At 51.8% G+C, this 9,112-nt stretch overlaps 1 pseudogene; it reads left to right on the top strand.

Moving 5' to 3' along the window:
• Nucleotides 1-4,889: 4,889 nt before the first annotated feature.
• LOC124678864 lies at nucleotides 4,890-6,999 on the top strand (annotated as a pseudogene).
• Nucleotides 7,000-9,112: the final 2,113 nt, after the last annotated feature.

Below are 9,112 nucleotides of genomic sequence, written 5' to 3'. Positions count from 1 at the left end.
TGTATTTCACTATCTCTTCGCCGAACTAGTGCACCTATACATCTGACAAGTGTATTAGGTGTGTTGGGGACACAAGAGACTTCTTGTATCTTAATTGCATGGTTGCTTGAGAGGGATATCTTTGACCTCTACATCCCTGAGTTCGATAAACCTTGGGTGATTCACTTAAGGGAAACTTGCTGCTGTTCTACAAACCTCTGCTCTTGGAGGCCCAACACTGTCTACAGGAATAGAAGCGTGCGTAGACATCAACCGTTCCCACCAAAGGGGAAGACCTCGATCCACTATGGAACCTTAGGGTGGTCACCGAACCCGCACAAAACTTGGAGCTAACTCCACAACTTAATTGGAGGCTCCCAATATTCCGCCACAAAGGCCTTGCACTTGAGGAATCTCCACAACTTAATTGGAGGCCCCAAGAACACCACTAAGCCACAAAGCTACAAACTTGAGGCAATCTCCACAACTTAATTGGAGACCCCAAGAACACCACAAAGACCACTAAGCCGTCTAGGATCCAAAGACCCAAGAGGAACAAGCTTCGAAAACAAGCTCCCGAAGAGAATATCTCACGAACTTTCACCTCCACGTATCAGCACGGAGAAGTCACACCGATGCACCAAATGCAATGGCAAGAACACCATAAATATGCTCAAGTCCTTCTCTCTCAAATTCCAACAAAGCTACAAAATCTATTGGGGGAATAAGAGAGAAAGAACAAATAGGAGGAGGAACACCAAATTTCTCCAAGATCAAGATCTAGTGGATTTCCCTCACGAAGAGAGGAATTTGTTTGGTCAAGATGTAGATCTAGATCTTCTCTATCTTTTCCTCAAATATGAGCAAGAATCATGGAGGGATTAGAGGGAGAGGAAGCTTCTCAAAGTCAACAATGGAGTAGAGAGTGAGTAGGAGAAGCAACTCGCTCAATGGGGAAGAAGGGGATTATATATGGCGTCCAAAATGGAATCTAACCGTTGAAAACGCACCCTAAAATATCACCTAGCCGGACCTTCCGGGCTTGGCCGGACCATTCCGGGCCCATTTTCGTGCACCCTGCATCCTGGCCGGACTAAGGCTGGCCCGTGGCCGGACAAATTCTGCCAGTAGTGCATCACACTCCGAAAATGCCGCCATTTTCACATCCAGACTCCAAATTTGATGATCTTGGAATCGTTAGAATCATAACAAAAATCTCTACAAGATCATTCAGGGAAATATCATAGTACAACCATGGATATTAAGATTAAATGGAGAAAGTTTTAACCTATCTATAAGAGCCAAATCGGTAACACCTCAAACAGGGAAAATGCAACAACTTGAGTTAGGAAACTCGGATTTAGGTGAAATAAAGTTTGTTGGAAATAGAATGACAAGAGCTAGCCCGCAAAGAGATAAAATCTTAATAACATGTGGGATAGATTTTTTTCCATGGATTTAGAGGTGAAACTTCTCAATACAAAGAAGCAGGAAAAACTCCAATATCGAAAATGCAACAAGTATTTCATGTGGAATGCGTTTTCGATGAACTAGAATTTGTCATGAGAATAAGCACAAGCTCTAAAACACCATATGGATAAGATCCAAATAACAACCAAGAAATATGATGCAATGATGCAAAGGTTTGACCTCTCTTCAAATGATACGACCGAGTTACTCACTCGAGAGTCCCTTGATAGTGCGGCAACTAACCTATAACATGGTCTCCCAACTAAACCACGAGACTGGCAAGAAAGAAACCCTATCAAGACCGAACCTTAACCTTGCGCATTCAACTTGAGATTGATGATGCCGATCTTGACCGCAACAAGATGGAAAACCTTTCTTGGTTGTGCTTGCTTGATGAAGTCTTGTGGATTGCTCCCCACACTCCACTACGGGAGGTCTTCTTTGGTGCATATTCACATATCCATGAACACCACATAAATGGCAAGCTTCAAGCATATGATCTCTTCGAGTTGGCTCATCTTGAACTTGCACCTCATTTCTTCTTATTGCAACCTTGAAGCCAACATATGGTTTAAACATTGCCTATGAACAACTCCTACACATATGACTCAATGCAAACATTAGTCCATAGGGATTGTCATTAATTACCGAAACCACACATGAGGACTCTATGCACTTTCACAAGTGCAGCAAGGCAAAATGGCACTCAAGGCGAGAGTCAAAAGAATTCGCGTTGACATTGAACTCCTCGCAACACATTGGAGACGGCCTTTGTGGCGATGTTGGAGTCGACGATGAGCGGCACACGACCTTAACCCAACTCCGGGAAGCCGAAGGATGACGAGGTTGAGCAGACGGAGAGCGACTCCACTGGCAAGGGGCAAGTGCGCCCGAAGAATGAGCAGTGAGAAAGCACACTTGACATAGTCACTCTCGGTGACTAGGACGATAACAGAGGATGCATCTGAAGGGCTCATAGCATGTGCTGACCTGGTGGTCACGCTCGAGGCACTGAATGCATCTTCCACTAGCCCAACACTTGAAGAAGAGAGTATGCATGAGGCCTTCTTCCGAAGCAAATGCGGTGGCCCCCGGCCGGCCTCCCCGACCCAGATGTACGCAGTCATCATCATCTCCAAGAGTGTCAGTACCAACAGAGAGGCCATCGTAGGGCTTCACTGGAGCCTCCTCCTCATGGCGCACATCAGTAGTGCCGCGAAACGAACCAGAAATACACCTTTGGAGGAGGCCAACGTCGATTGAGGAGCCGACTCTTCATCATCTTCGTCCTCGTCGGAGCCCAAATAAGCAACCCAAAGCAATCCCAGGGACGACAACACATCACCAGTAGGAAGGGGTACTTTGGCAAGGCCACCCGTGGCAAGCGAAAGTAGCGACAAGGACCCGAGCCCCTCGACCAACATGGTAGGTCGCAGAGCAGCCCGTCGGGAGGGCGAGAACCGGTTGGAGGAGCGGCTACCGTCAGAAAACTAGAAGGAACATCCTGTCATCCCGTGGAATCATCCTTCTCGTACCATGCACGAGGCTAACAAGATGGAGTTGAAGTCACGACCTCGACGTAGGAGGGACGTCACACATTGCCACCGCACCCTTCGAAACCATCTGTTCAAAAGCCTCTCGCTAGGCCGATGTCGTCTTCAGTGAGGGAAGAAGAGACCAACACAAACACAGATTCGCGCGCGCCAGCCTGGTGACAAGGATGCCAAATGGATGCACGGTTGGTCGATTCCCCCAACCATGGCTGCAGGAACGACGGACGGGCATGCATATGCTGCGACGTACCGTCACCCGCATATAGGGGTGGCGAGGACGAGCCAAACGCCCCCCCCCCCCCCACGGTTATGTCGTCCTTGCGGGGGGCTAGGACGGTCGTGGCCAATACGGCAGCGCAAGTGGCCGGTGGAGCTTGAGCGAATGGAACGTGTACCACGGTTGACGCGTTCAACTCGGGCAGAGAGGTCGCTGAGGCCATGGAGCCGCACAAACTGATGAGCTTGAAGGTGACAGCCTCGACGGAGCTCAGGGTTGATGCAAAGGAATATGACAGCAAACAGATCTCAGGTAAGGAGGGTTCTAGACGGAGGAGCTTGAGGGAGGCGGAAGAAGCAACGTCAGCGGCCGATGCTCTGGGCGTTGATGAGCATGTCCACAACGTCTCCTGAGATGGCAACGCCAGAAACAAGGAGGGACAAAAAGAGGACACTCTTTGGATTCCGGATCTATGCTTGGTGGCTGCAGCCGCGGTCGGAAGAGGGAGATCAGGGCGGCCGCGCCCGCGCGCACCCTTCACTACCATGGTCCGCCCACACCTTGCCGGTGCAACTAATTTAGGATTGTTTGATTGACTTCCGCGTCTATCTTGATCAACAGGTGTTTATGTGCTTGAAGACCCGGGCTGCACGTCTTGTTTTATTTTGTTGTTTGCTTGTATGATGTGGGGTCTTTGTAGCCATTTTCCTCGGCACTTTGTATCTCTAATGTAGGAGGCTTTTTTAATTTAAAGCCGGACCTACCTTGAAGTTTGACTAGACGGTGCCCTGGCCTATGCCATGCCCATACCTCGCTGGTGTGACTCGGGAGTTGATGAGAGAAGAAGTAGATACTTCCGATATACTCCCTCCGTCCCAAAATGTAAGGCGTCTAAGGATTGATCAAAAGTTAAACCTTACAAACTTTGACCAAATATTTAGAAAAAATATTTACATCTACAATATCAAATTGACATATTAAGAAAATATACTTTAGAGTGAATCTATTGATAATGATTTAGTATTGTAGATATTTATATTTTTGTGTATAAACTTGGTCAAACTTTAAAAACATTGACTTTTAACTTATATTTTGGGACGGAGGGAGTATGTAACATGATTTCATGGATGGCCATCGGCGAGAATTAAAGGGATGCCGGGGTCCTTGGCGCTCAGGTACAAAACAACTTTTGAGGCTATGGTCTCGCTCATGACAATTTTTTCCGACTTAAGGAGCTCCATGCTTCCGATTTCATTAAAATGAAACCAATAAATAAGATCAAGAATCATCCATCATCCAACATAACACAATTGCTACGCAGCATAACACTTACAGGTAGCTCGTCTGCAGGCAACCACGAGCTTACAGCAAACAACTGATAGCACCCGTTCAATAAACATCAACTTCAGCAGAGTAATTGCACTTTTTTTTATCCAGCAACTTGTGCATGATTCCATCTGTCAGTTGACTCTCTGTCTATCTCGATGCAGACATACAATAGACGGATGCTCGACCCTCAAGAAGCCGAGCTCTGCAATCCCCGTCCTCGGTTGTTGAACTTCCCATTTCATTTTGACCAACTGGGCACGCTCATCTCAATTACTTATTTGGAACAGGAGCAGAGCGATTAAGAAAAGGACCACAAGCGCAAGGCGTCAGAGTTCAAAATTGAGGAAAAATGAAAGAAAAAAACACATCGAGTCCTGTAGTATATGTTCAAGGGCAGATGGTCGCTCCCACCTGTTCTGCATAATGACAAAGAGTTTTCGCTTATTAGTGATACTTGCTGCTAGTGTGCCCCTCACAATTTGACTAGTGATACGGAGTACTTTTTTTTTGCGAATACTTGACCAGTGATACTTGCTGGGTGTGCATACAGACACACACACTGCAGAGGAGGAAACGCAATGGCGGCAGGTGTGGCTAAGGTGGGCGATGGCTCCGCTTCAGTCTACGGCGGGGAGTTGACGTTTTCCGTGCTCATCACCTGCTTCGTGGCGGCCTCCGGCGGCCTCATCTTTGGCTACGACATCGGCATCTCAGGTCAGATTCACGCACACAATCACTACATAATATGATTTGTGCAGAATGTTTGCTTCGTTTCTGATCTCTTGCTAGCCCACGTCATGTTCATGTTCAGGCGGCGTTTCTCAGATGAAACCCTTCCTGGAGGCCTTCTTCCCCAAGGTGCTGAGGAGGATGGCGGACGCGAAGAGGAACCAGTACTGCATGTTCGACAGCCACGCGCTGACATCCTTCACTTCGTCTCTGTACCTGGCCGGCCTCGTGGCGTCCCTGGCAGCCGGCCGCGTCACCAGGTCGCTGGGCCGGCGTGGCACGATGCTGGCGGGCGGGGCTCTCTTCTTCGCCGGCGGCGCCATGACCGGCGGGGCGGCGAACCTCGCCATGCTCATCGCCGGACGGATGCTGCTGGGCTTCGGAGTCGGGTTCACCAACCAGGCCACCCCGCTGTACCTCGCTGAGATGGCCCCCGCGCGTTGGCGGGGCTCGCTCACCCTGGGCTTCCAGTTCTTCGTCTCCCTGGGGATACTCATCGCCAACCTCGTCAACTACGGCACCGCGCGCCTCACGTGGGGCTGGCGGCTCTCCTCGGACTCGCCGGCGCGCCCGCCCTCATCATGTTCGTCGGCGCCTTCTTCCTCACCGACACGCCCAGCAGCTTCGTCATGCGCGGGAAGGAGGATCTCGCCAGAGCGGCGCTCGTCCGGGTGCGCGGGCCCAGCGCGGACGTGGAAGCCGAGCTCAGGGACATCACGCGCGCCGTGGAGGCCGCGCGCGGCAGAGAGGAGGGCGCGTTCCGGAGGCTTTTCGGGGGACGGGAGTACCGGCCGCACCTGACCTTCGCCTTCGTGCTGCCGCTGTGCCACCAGCTCAGCGGCATGATGGTGCTGACCTTCTTCTCGCCGCTGGTGTTCCGCATCGCCGGCTTCGGGAGCAACGCGGCGCTGATGGGCGCGGTCATCCTCGCATCGGTCAAGTTCGGCTCTCTCATCCTCTCCACGCTGGTGATCGACCGCTACGGCCGCAAGGCGCTCGTCATCGCCGGCGCCGTCATCATGGTCGTTTGCCAGGTAAGCATCCATTCCACACGACAGCATCCGATGGATTGATGTAAAGTACGTAAAATTAAGCGCGCACGCTCCTCGTCTTTGGCTTTGTAGGTGGCGAACGCGTGGATCATGGGGGCGCAAGGCGGGAAGAGCGGCGAGACCCCGCTACCACGGGCGTACGGGGTGGCGCTGCTGGTACTGACGTGCGTGCAGGGCGCCGGCTTCGGCATGTCGTGGGCGCCGCTCATCTGGGTCATCCCCGGCGAGATCTTCCCGCTGGAGATACGGTCGGCGGGGCAGTCGGTGAGCGTGTCGGCGACGCTGGGGCTCACGTTCGTGCAGACGCAGACGTTCCTCGCCCTGCTGTGCTGCTTCAAGTACGCCACCTTCGCCTACTACGCGAGCTGGGTCGTGGTCATGACGGCCTTCGTCCTGGTCTTCCTGCCGGAGACCAAGGGCGTCCCCCTCGAGTCCATGGGCTCCGTCTGGGAGAGCCACTGGTACTGGAGGCGGTTCGTGGGCGACGGCAAGCGCGTCCAGGCATCTCCGTCTATGTGAACATGGCTTCAATATGTCCAGACGCCGGGAGAAGAAAAAAAATTCTTCGTTATAAAACAGCAACATGATCGAGCATACGCTCAGTGATAACCTTGATGTGCTCACATGCTCAGTTTGAATTCAGTTAGGCTTTAGTTACAGCGTTGCGCTCCTTCTTGCTCCAACTTGCATAGAAAATAATACTGTACTCCATGACTTGCTGATGTGCTTGCGATCTCGGGTGATGAATGCCATTGTCACGTTGACCATATCTCGCGGAATGAAACATGCTGACAGGTGGGCCATCTTTGACATCTCTAGCTACCCAGAGTTAAATTTATTTGATGATACTCCCTCCATTCCAACATATAAGTATTAGTACAACCATTTTAGATACGGAGATATCTACACAAAGAGGATATCTACGAAATATAATGCATCTAGGTACATCCGAGTCCCCCGAAATGGCTATTTTGGGGCATGACGAAAAAATGGCCCACACCAACGACCCCCCAAAAAGCGCGCTAGCAGTTTGACCGCTCAAAGTCTGTACAACACGTCCCCACGTACACCCACTCCATTGGGGGACATTTGGGTGCGTCTACACACACGACCACGTCGGCTTGGTGCCGTGAGCCCCTTCGTCAGCGACACGGAGCGGCGAGTCGGCTTTATTAATGACTGCTGCCCCAGCCAGTTTCCACGTATTGACAATGGGTGGTCGCAAGCCAACAACGGTTCCCACAAGTTAACATCTTAAGTTTCACACCGGAATAATGGCGGCCACCAGCTCGCCGTCTATTACTGTACCGCCTTCAAAAGCCATCATGGCGCGCAGTTCCCACACATACCTCGCAACCACACTCTTCTCCTTGCCGCACTCCCCTGCGAACTCCTACCTCTGCGCCATCAGAACCTAACCATCGAGGAGGCAAAGCTTAACAAGCCCGGGTCCCACTGTTGGTGGCAATGCAATGATGTGGACGAGGTCGTCGCCACTGCGGGTACGTCCCGCGACGCCCCATATATCGACTAATGGCATGCATTTCGTTGTGTATTTAAAGGTACTCCGGCGAGGGGAGCCTCACAGAGGAGAGAGAGGGGGGATCCATGGGGCGAGGAGTCACCGGGACGGGGTCGCACGAGTTACCCAGCTTCAGAACTCGCAACAGCGGTGAGATCCTACGTGCTACTATAATTCAGTGTAAAGCAATAAGTGCGTGATTACAATGAGGGGCATCATTCTATCTTGCCGCAAGGGCTTCCATGATCCGTCTTATAATGGATCCGGATCTAGGGTTAAAAGGTAGAGATCCTACCGGATACGACTAAGCCTAAACTACTCAGGGTATTGCTTGTCTTGTACGTCATGGATCCGAATGACCTTCATCATGGGCCGGATCCGACAGCTTGTCCCCGGACCAGATTCCTCCTTTACTTATTTTCGGCAACTAGGCCGCCCGGTCGGGCCATAGGCCTCGCCACCATCTTTGGGCTACATGGGCTTACCAGAATTAAGAGCCTGTCACGTTATACCTAGTTAGATATTCACGGCATGCACCGTCCCCTTCTACATGTCTCTCTGTTCCCTGTCATCGCTCTCCCGTTCGTCCTCCTCGCAGACCCCACGCACTCCCTCGTTCCCACGTGTCACCGGTATCGTCTTCAGGACGTTGGGCACACACTCACGGGAGACGCCGCATCGTTCCCACACGCCACCAGCATCGTCTTCAAGATGCTGGGCACATGCGCACGGAAGGCGCCGCCCGTTGACCCCAAAATGGAAAATTTGCAATCGCCGCCATCTGGGTCTCTTCCAGTTGTAGAAGAAGGAGACTCCATGCCACCGAAGATACCGAAGCTAGTGCCAGATCCACACAACAAGTGCTGCCCACAACGCTAGATGCAGGCGGCATTGCGCGCCCAACACGACCTGGAGGAGTACACCGGCCTCTGCAAGGCCCTCGCTAAGTAGGCGAATGTCGTCCTCCTGACGGACAGCGAATTCCGGAAGTGGTGGAGCGCCTACGACTCCAACAACATCATCGACCTCGTCCACAACAATGACAACGACAAACCCCCACCTGCACCGGCGGATGAAGTCGAGGGCGGCCAATGCGGCCACGAAGGCGAAGCCGAGGAGGAGCTGCCTATCCTCCTCCATTTGGGATCGCAACGACGATGTGAACGGCAACAACACTCCGACTCTCTTCTTCGGCATGTTAAACCGCTATGGCGGCTACTAGATTAGGTTAGATATAGGTTTCTAACTTCTTTCCACATTT

The sequence above is a fragment of the Lolium rigidum genome, chromosome 7, assembly GCF_022539505.1.
Source record: "Lolium rigidum isolate FL_2022 chromosome 7, APGP_CSIRO_Lrig_0.1, whole genome shotgun sequence".
Lineage (NCBI taxonomy): Eukaryota > Viridiplantae > Streptophyta > Magnoliopsida > Poales > Poaceae > Lolium > Lolium rigidum.
Note: the sequence above shows the minus strand (reverse complement) of the source record. Positions and strands in the feature narration are given on the sequence as shown.